This window comes from Papaver somniferum, chromosome 5 (assembly GCF_003573695.1).
Source record: "Papaver somniferum cultivar HN1 chromosome 5, ASM357369v1, whole genome shotgun sequence".
NCBI lineage: Eukaryota > Viridiplantae > Streptophyta > Magnoliopsida > Ranunculales > Papaveraceae > Papaver > Papaver somniferum.
The window spans coordinates 2,115,466-2,125,993 of NC_039362.1; positions in this window are offsets into that span (position 1 = coordinate 2,115,466).

The following is a 10,528-nucleotide window of genomic DNA, read 5'->3' on the forward strand; positions in this document are numbered from 1 at the left end:
AAAACAAGAAATTAAAACATACACATTTAACATATGCAGTGAAAATGAACAGAACACAATGAAGAGGAAAACATTAACATTAACAGGACATGAGAGTCCTGGATGCAGGCTAATCCAAGCATAGTTTTTACATCATACCCACAAGGCTATTTATAGTCACAGACCCAAATTTCTCAAAACCACAAAATTAGGGTTCTTCCCCAAAAATCAGTTGAATTAGGTTTACCTAATTTCTTTGAAATTGATCCTTGAAATCGTCGACCCATGCTTTGTAATTGCTCCCTGACCTCTTCTCATGCGCCAATTGCAACTCTAGGTTACCTAATTTATCAGTTCTTCACGCCTAGGGTTTCAGGCAAAGAAGCGTGAAAAAGTGAGAAAATAGGGAACTAGAGGGATAGGGGGGAGATGGGTTTTGGTTGTTGGGCGATAGGGTGATGATGGTGGAGGTGTGGTGGTGGCAGTGAGTTGGTGGCAGAGGTGGAGAGGGTGGAGGAGAGGGGCTCGATGGTTTGGGAGAAGGGTGCGTTTGGGTAGGGTGTAGGTGCTCGGTCGCTAGGGTGTGAGGCGGGTCTATCCAGAGATGATGTTTCGTGAGATGGGACGTGGGATGTGAAGCTGGTTGGTAGATCGGACGGTGATACGGAGGCAAGCGGGTATCGACCGTCGGATGAATGGATACAACGAAACGGACGGTACTTGATGGAGTTAGGTACTGTAGTGTAAGGCGGAGATATCAAACGTTGATGAACAGCAAGGGAGCGACCGTTGGATTCAACTACCATCTAATCTGAAGGCTTGGAATTTCAGCGCTGTGGTGCTCGGCAGAGACTTCGGATTTTGATGATCTATGAAGGAGCGACCGTCGGATGCTTCTGAGAACTGATCTGATGGCTGAGAACGGAGGCACTTTTGTGTGTAGAAAATGAGGTTGTGCGCACCATTCTTCGCGGCTTCCTTGCGTAATTTCTCCCGGCTTTTCACTACTTTTCTGCTCTTTTTGCTCCGCGACTCATCCGAACTTTATTTATTACCTAAAAATGTAAAATTAATTAATAAAAATATTTATTCTTGAAAACAATGAAAATACAGAATATGGGATAAAATGTAGAATTAATGCATAAAAGATGAGTTAAATGCCAACAAAAAGGGATAGATATATACAATATTTGGCACTCATCAAATACCCCTAAACCTGAATTTTACTTGTCCTCAAGTAAAACAAAACTAAGGAAATCCTAAGTATACCACTGTCGCTGGTCTCTCGAATGCATTTAGCGTATGCACTAAGCCTTTTAAACCACTAAGTGTCCCTAGTGGACGAGTGAAGTCTCGTGAAGGTTTACCAGAGGTGTGCCTACAAAACCTAAGGACAAAATATAAGCTCAGATTCCATCAAATGTGACATGTGCAAAACAGTTTAAGCTCACAGCAAAATGGAGATGTCAACCTAGCTATTAAAGGCACAAACCTAGCACTGATAACAAAAAAAGACATGTGATAAGAGTGTAAAGTGTATCTACACATGTGTAAAGAAAGATCTGAAGTCATGACTACTAATCACCAAGAGATAGTTTCTCAGGCTAAGAACTGAGGTCGAAATCTAGCTAGCTGTCCGGACTTTACGAGAATTGTGAATGAGTTGGAGGTATTTCACAATTACTCGCGTTGTACATCAATGGCATACACCCTCCTTGCTTATTACAAAAAACAACAAAAGATGACTATTTACATGACTCTTATTTACATTGACTACTCTCTTTTATTTTTGGAACAAGAGAGGATGGAATTGATAAATACTTGATTTTTTTTTTTTTTTTTTTTTTTTTTTTTTTTTTTTTTTTTTTTTTTTTTTTTTTTTTTTTTTTTTTTTTTTTTTTTTTTTTTTTTTTTTTTTTTTTTTTTTTTTTTTTTTTTTTTTTTTTTTTTTTTGGAAGAAGGAAACACTTTTGATATAATTACAAAAGGAAACAAAAGATTACATGACACTTTGCAAGAGGTAGCCCTTTTTGATGCACCCAGTTAAATTCGATGGTTGTCTTTCTTAATGTAACCTCCACCTTCTATCCCAACCAACCAAAGAACAAGCTAGTCAAGTTTCGTTCAGTATTCTAAAGTGATTGGCAATCGTAACTTCCTATCAAACACCTTGAAGATCGAGGCCATACATGTATTGGTAGATCGTGCGCGTGCAAATTTCTTATCACTATGTGAATTGTGCTAGAATCAGGGTGCCTAAATATCTAGACTAAGACTCCTAATAAAAATACATATTTGCACAAGAGTCAACATTTCAAGGTAAATGAGCTCCATTTTTTATGATTTTTAATTTTTTTGAATTTTGATTTTTTAATTTTTTTTGGAATTTTTCACTTTTTTCAAAAAGAAGAAGGAGTTCGTTTTTAATTATAGCATATTATCGTGGTATCTACTCTATACCCCCAAACCTAAACTAAACATTGTCCTCAATGTTTCAAAATATGGAAAGAATTAAAATGCAACATATGGAAAGGGACATGCTGAGTAGAGTAAAAGGAGAGAGAATACCCGATTTCGGCGAAAGCAGAATTAAAACTCCGTTATTCAAGGCAAAAATCCAACATATTTCAACCGAGATCATATTGGATTAGCAAAATATATACAAAAGGAACAAAAGGGTTTTTAAAATTTTATCTACTGGATTATATACAAAAAATTCACCATACACTAACAATCTAAAGAGTTGAGGATCAACCCAAAAGACGAAGTGTAGACATTTCAACAGCTTCACACAATAATAACAGGAAAGAAACGCAAGTGAAACTGTGAAACAAAATGAGCTACCCCCAAACCTGGATTTTACAGAAGATATACTTTTGAAAACAAAATCGCGCAGTTTCGGGGGTTCATCATGCAAAAGGTCTAGCTCGAAATGAACTGTGCTAGGGACGGGCAAACATGCTATTTCCAACTGTGGTTCCTCAAATGTATTATATTTGGAAGCAAAATAGTCCAAGAGGACTTGGGAAGCACACATTTCCAAACCTAGGTTGGGCATTCTCAGAGAAATTGGTTTTATAATATTGGTACAAACCAAATCTAGGTTGGGTGGAAGGCCATCAGATTGTGACTTAGGTAGAAGAATAGGCATATCATTATCAATCAAATCAAAATCTTCTAACTCATCTACACATGTCACATCATGCTCACAATCATCACTCACATTGGCAAGTTCACACTTAGAATCATCAACATCATCAACAGATTCATTCTCATGCATCGGCAAATCAGGAGAAATATCACAATGTGACCTAGGTAGAGAATCAGACACATCAAATATATTTTCATGCATATTAGTGTCTACAGAAGATTCAACTATTCCTATGTCATGTTCATCTTCACAGAATAATTGTACGAATCCCATGTCAATATCAAAATCATATGAATTACAATGAGTATTAGAAAAAACAACATTCATGAAGGTCGAGGGCGAGAAGCCATATGTTATTGAACCAACAGGTTCCACAATATTTTCATGGCCAAAAACTTGGCAGGCCAGGAAATGTGTATAAAAATGATGCAATGGAAACGGGCCTACAGTAATACCGCAAGTGCACGGTCGTCGGTTGTAGCTCGTGCAAGTACGGGTCGATCCACAGAGATCGGGTGTGTTTCGGAAGTGTTTTAGCTAATTGGGTTCCTAGATTTGCTTTGGGCTTAGAAGCCCTTTGGAAGTGTTGGGCTTAATGTACTATTGGGTTTGAATGCCCTTTGAATGGATTGGGCTTAGTGGGTTTGTTAAACATAAAATGAACTGAGCCTGGGCTCAGTTATATTTAAAGTGCAAATGGGCTTTGGTTCTTTGTTTAAGCTTTGGGCTCAATCTCACCTGAACAGTGAAATGGCCTTTTACAGTAATTGGGCTTGGTATTTGAGAGTTGGGCTTTGTTTCAGTGAGCTGATTTGAGCTTTGGGCTCAGCAGTTCAACTATGAGTTGGGCTTAACAGAGAACTAGGCTTTGGCCTTGACTATGAATTTGACTTGGGGCCTTACTGAACTGGGCTTTGATTTTGGTCTTACAGTTGGGCTCAGATTGTGCTCTGGGCTTTTGGAAGTGAGCTGTGGAGAGCAAAGCAATCAGCAGCAATGCAACAGCCCAGAGAAGTGGATTGGCAGCAGCAGCTGCAGAGAGGCAAGAAGCAGTGCAGCAGGCACCAGCAGCAGCAACCTGGTAGAGTAACAGGCACCAGCAGCAGCACACCAGAAGAAGTGGCAGCAGCACAGAAAATGCACAGCAGTGCAGTAACAACAGAGCTGCAGCAGCAGCTGCAGCTGCTCAAGCAGTGAACAAAAAGCAAAGCAGGGGTGCAACAGAGTTGCAGGGCAGGGGGGAACAATCAAGGTAAAAGCAAAACAAAGCAAGAACAAAGCTAAACTAAACAGTTGAAGAATGAATTGTGGTTGAGAATGAAGTAGATTATGGATGGGAACTAGGGGTTGAATTCACTCTAATTTTTACTGTGTATTCTCCTATAGAAAGTTAAACACAACTATGGTATTATTTCCAAAGCACTAATTGTCTTTCTACAGCACAACTAGTCAAGGGATTATGACTTCAGCTTGAGTTGCAGCTTATCAGCAGCTCATGAACCTAACTACAAAGTATACTTGGCATACATTGTGAAAGTGAGGTGATGATGAGCTAAGTTCAAGTTTGTCCTAAACTTGTTTAAGCTTCTAGAACAATGTGATCAATGTACTACACAATAAGACAATAGAGCTTCATCAAGTCCCTAGCAGGGTGATTTAGAACATGACAAGCAGCATAACAGTGAGCTAGGGATGACACTAACAAGACATTAACAAGACATTGCACATTAACAGGAACAATTACAAATGAACAGGAGCATTAAACTAACAACACATCAAACAATTACACAGCATGGCAACAAATGCAATTTAGAGTGAAAATGCAACTAACAATTGAAACTGAAATTTAACAGGACAATTAACAGTGCAAGAACAATTGAAATTAACTTAACCCAAATTGGGTGGAAACTTGGCTAGTCCAAGAACAAGTTCTACACCATACCCATCCCTTCTATTTATACAAAAGCATCAAAATTAGGGTTTCCCCCAAATTACAAATTAGGGTTTTCACCCAATTAAAAATTACCCAATTCGACGCTGACCCATGCTCTGCAATTGTTCCCTATGCTCCTCTCCATTCTTCTGATGCCCTAAATCGAGGTGTTGCATCAAACCCACATCTAGGTCAGTGAGATGCGATGGTAGCTGTGGGTTAGATACAACAGCTAGGCTTAGGGAGATAGGATGCTGCTGTTGTCGGGTGGTTGTGGTGGTGGTGTGGCTCGAGAAGGAGGTGCAGCTGGTGGAGGTGATGGAGTTGCAGAGCTCTGCAACTTTTGGGAAGAAGGGGAAGAAGGAGGAGGAATCGATAGAATGGGAGAAGGGTCTGTTTGTTTTGGGGTATAAGGGTTCGGTTGCTAGGGTGTTGAGCGGGTGTAGCGAGTTTTGATGAACAACAAGTAAAGAGCGTTGGATGATCCCATATAGATTGAATCGAACGGCTACGATGGAGAGGTATGTAAAGACCGTTGGATTATGAGATACAACAAAATTGACGACACCAGATGGAGTTAGGTGTTGTAGTGTTAAGCGGAAATATCGAGGTTTGATGCGCAGACAAAGAAGCGACCGTAGGATCTAAATGTGATCTAATCTGAAGGCTTGGAATTTAGGCACTATGGTATGTGATAGGAGCTTCAGATTTTGATGCGCGATGAAGGAGCGACCATCGGATGCTTCTGAGAACTGATCTGATGGCTGAGAACGGAGGCGTTTTTGTGTGTAGAAAATGAGGTTGTGCGCACCATTCTTCGCGGCTTCCTTGCGTGATTTCTCCCGGCTTTTCACTACTTTTCTGCTCTTTTTCGCTCCGCGACTCATCCGAACTTTATTTATTACCTAAAAATGCAAAATTAATTAATAAAAATATTTATTCTTGAAAACAATGAAAATACAGAATATGGGATAAAATGTAGAATTAATGCGCAAAAGATGAGTTAAATGCCAACAAAAAGGGATAAATATATACAATATTTGGCACTCATCAAATACCCACAAACCTGAATTTTACTTGTCCTCAAGTAAAACAAAACTAAGGAAATCCTAACTATACCACTGTCGCTGGTCTCTCGAATGCATTTAGCGTATGCACTAAGCCTTTTAAACCACTAAGTGTCCCTAGTGGACGAGTTGAAGTCTCGTGAAGGTTTGCTAGAGGTGTGCCTACAAAACCTAAGAACAAAATATAAGCTCATATTCCATCAAATGTGACATGTGCAAAACAGTTTAAGCTCACAGCAAAATGGAGATGTCAACCTAGCTATTAAAGGCACAATCCTAGCACTGATAACAAAAAAAGACATGTGATAAGAGTGTAAAGTGTATCTACACATGTGTAAAGAAAGATCTGAAGTCATGACTACTAATCACCAAGAGATAGTTTCTCAGGCTAAGAACTGAGGTCGAAATCTAGCTAGCTGTCCGGACTTTACGAGAATTGTGAATGAGTTGGAGGTATTTCACAATTACTCGCGTTGTACATCAATGGCATACACCCTCCTTGCTTATTACAAAAAACAACAAAAGATGACTCTTTACATGACTCTTATTTACATTGACTATTCTCTTTTTATTTTTGGAACAAGAGATGATGGAATTGATAAATACTTGATTTTTTTTTTTTTTTTTTTTCTTGGATAGAAACACTTTTGATACATATACAAAAGGAAACAAAAATTACATGACACTTTGCAAGAGGTAGCCCTTTTTGATGCACCCAGTTAAATTCGATGGTTGTCTTTCTTAATGTAACCTCCACCTTCTATCCCAACCAACCAAAGAACAAGCTAGTCAAGTTTCGTTCAGTATTCTAAAGTGATTGGCAATCGTAACTTCCTATCAAACACCTTGAAGATCGAGGCCATACATGTATTGGTAGATCGTGCGCGTGCAAATTTCTTATCACTATGTGAATTGTGCTAGAATCAGGGTGCCTAAATATCTAGACTAAGACTCCTAATAAAAATACATATTTGCACAAGAGTCAACATTTCAAGGTAAATGAGCTCCATTTTTATGTTTTTTTCAATTTTTTATTTTTTTTGGAATTTTTCAATTTTTTCAAAAAGATGGAGTTTTGTTTTCAATTATGGCATATTATCGTGGTATCTACTCTATACCCCCAAACCTAAACTAAACATTGTCCTCAATGTTTAAAAATATGGAAAGAATTAAAATGCAACATATGGAAAGGGACATGCTGAGTAGAGTAAAAGGAGAGAGAATACCCGATTTCGGCGAAAGCAGAATTAAAACTCCGTTATCCAAGGCAAAACTCCAACATATTCGGAGTCACAATGGATGAGCACAAAATATATACAAAAGGAAATTTAACTAACACATTATCTACAAGAAAATTTGGTTTTTAATGGGATTGGACTTTTTGGGAAAAATTTGGTTTTGTCGGGAGACATTTGGCTTTGATGGGAAAAAGAAAATTTTTGGTTTTTTAGGGAAACATTTGGAAAACTTTGGTTTTTATGGGAGAAATTTTTGGTTTTTGAAATTGGGAGCAAGCCCACTGTTGGTCCTCTAATGGAATGGGAGGAAGGCTGCGGCCCACGAAACACTAAGTTTTAATTTTGAAAGTTTAATTTGGCCCAGTTGGTTAAGGCCCGACGTTTGTTTTAAAACTTTGGTTTCGAGGTCCACTCTTGAGTGGAAACAAGCCCACAATCGGTTACAAGCTCAGCTGGGTTTAAAAACCCAGAATACAAAATACAAGTCCAAATTAAACAAGCTCACAAAAATTAAATACAAGCCCACAAATTAAACAAACAAGCCCACAAATAAATTATTACAAACCCAACAGAAAATAAGAGAAGCCCAAAAATTGGCTTTAATATTACATGCCCACAATTAAAAATTGGAAGCCCACAATTCGGGTTCTCTTAAATGGGTTACCTTTTAAGCACAGCCCAGCTGCTCTGATATTGTTGCAAAAACCCAGTTGGGCTTTGGTTCTTTTCCTTGGTGGCGTCCCAGCAGAGGAAAAACTGGTTCAGAACAGCAGGTCCAACAACAAATGAAGTGAAGCAGATGCAGATGCAAATGCTATGAAATGAAATAAAAAATAGCTAAAGAAAAACACAAGAAAAACACAACACCAATCCCCGGCAGCGGCGCCAAAAACTTGGTAGGCTTTTAAAAGGGTATAGAAATTATCCCCGGCCAAAAACTTGGTGGGCCCGGAGATATGTATAAAATTAAGCGTGATCAAAACGGGGGCCTACAGTAATACCGCAAGTGCACGGTCGTCAGTTGTAGCTCGTGCAAGTACGGGTCGATCCACAGAGATCGGGTGTGTTTTGGAGTGTTCTAGCTATTTTGGGTTTTAAATTGCTATTGGGCTTAAAATTTGCTTTGGGCTTAGTGGGTTTGTTTGTAATGATGAAGTGCTTTAGGCCTTGGGCCTTTGAATTGAACTGAGCCTTGGACTCAGTTGGTCTTAAAATGAATTGAACTGGGCCTTAATAATGAACTTGGGCTTGGAGTGTCAATGGGCTTTGAGTACCCTTGATAGAGAACTAGGCCTTTAGTGGACTGAACTTGAGCTTTGATTTAGCTAGGCCTTTGGGTCTTAACCTGAACTGTGGTTTCAGTTTGTAAAGCAGCAGTAGGACTTAACCAGCAGTAGGACTTAACCAGCAGCAGTAGGACTTAGGCAGCAGCAGCACAAGGCAAAGAAAACAGCAGCAGCAATAGAAGGAAAGCAGCAGGCCAAGGGAAGAATAACAGGGCAAAACAAGGCAATGAAGAAAGAAGAGATGGCAGTGAACAAAACAGTGTGAACAAGATAATGAGTAACAAAACAGTGAACAAAAACAAAACAAAATGGAACAAAGTGAACCAAGGCCTAAGCCAAGGGCAGGGAAGATGGTGAAACTAACAGTGATAACAATGCAAGTAGTAGCAGTGGCTCTAGGCATACCAATGGAATGGGAGGAGAATTAGCTTGCTATGAGCACTAATTCCTCCCATTGCTCAATCACAACAATGCAAGAGAGTTAAGCATACAAAAGGAATGGCAAGATAATCAGCTTGCTATGAGCACTGATTTCTTCCATTACTCAATCAAAACAGTGTACTGAAATCTCTAACCTAGCATACCATCACTTCACATGTATCACAAACTTAACACTAAACATTACATGGCACTAACAGTGACAAAACATATAAACAACACACATTGACAGGAACAACAATTTTAACAGAGCACATGATTAACTAACACTAACAGGGAACAACAGGATTAACATTAACATTAACAGAACATAGTAACAATTAACAATGGATAACAGTTAACAGAACAAACATCAACAGGATATAAAAACAAGAAATTAAAACATACACATTTAACATATGCAGTGAAAATGAACAGAACACAATGAAGAGGAAAACATTAACATTAACAGGACATGAGAGTCCTGGATGCAGGCTAATCCAAGCATAGTTTTTACATCATACCCACAAGGCTATTTATAGTCACAGACCCAAATTTCTCAAAACCACAAAATTAGGGTTCTTCCCCAAAAATCAGTTGAATTAGGTTTACCTAATTTCTTTGAAATTGATCCTTGAAATCGTCGACCCATGCTTTGTAATTGCTCCCTGACCTCTTCTCATGCGCCAATTGCAACTCTAGGTTACCTAATTTATCAGTTCTTCACGCCTAGGGTTTCAGGCAAAGAAGCGTGAAAAAGTGAGAAAATAGGGAACTAGAGGGCTAGGGGGGAGATGGGTTTTGGTTGTTGGGCGATAGGGTGATGATGGTGGAGGTGTGGTGGTGGCAGTGAGTTGGTGGCAGAGGTGGAGAGGGTGGAGGAGAGGGGCTCGATGGTTTGGGAGAAGGGTGCGTTTGGGTAGGGTGTAGGTGCTCGGTCGCTAGGGTGTGAGGCGGGTCTATCAAGAGATGATGTTTCGTGAGATGGGACGTGGGATGTGAAGCTGGTTGGTAGATCGGACGGTGATACGGAGGCAAGCGGGTATCGACCGTCGGATGAATGGATACAACGAAACGGACGGTACTTGATGGAGTTAGGTACTGTAGTGTAAGGCGGAGATATCAAACGTTGATGAACAGCAAGGGAGCGACCGTTGGATTCAACTACCATCTAATCTGAAGGCTTGGAATTTCAGCGCTGTGGTGCTCGGCAGAGACTTCGGATTTTGATGATCTATGAAGGAGCGACCGTCGGATGCTTCTGAGAACTGATCTGATGGCTGAGAACGGAGGCGCTTTTGTGTGTAGAAAATGAGGTTGTGCGCACCATTCTTCGCGGCTTCCTTGCGTAATTTCTCCCGGCTTTTCACTACTTTTCTGCTCTTTTTGCTCCGCGACTCATCCGAACTTTATTTATTACCTAAAAATGCAAAATTAATTAATAAAAATATTTATTC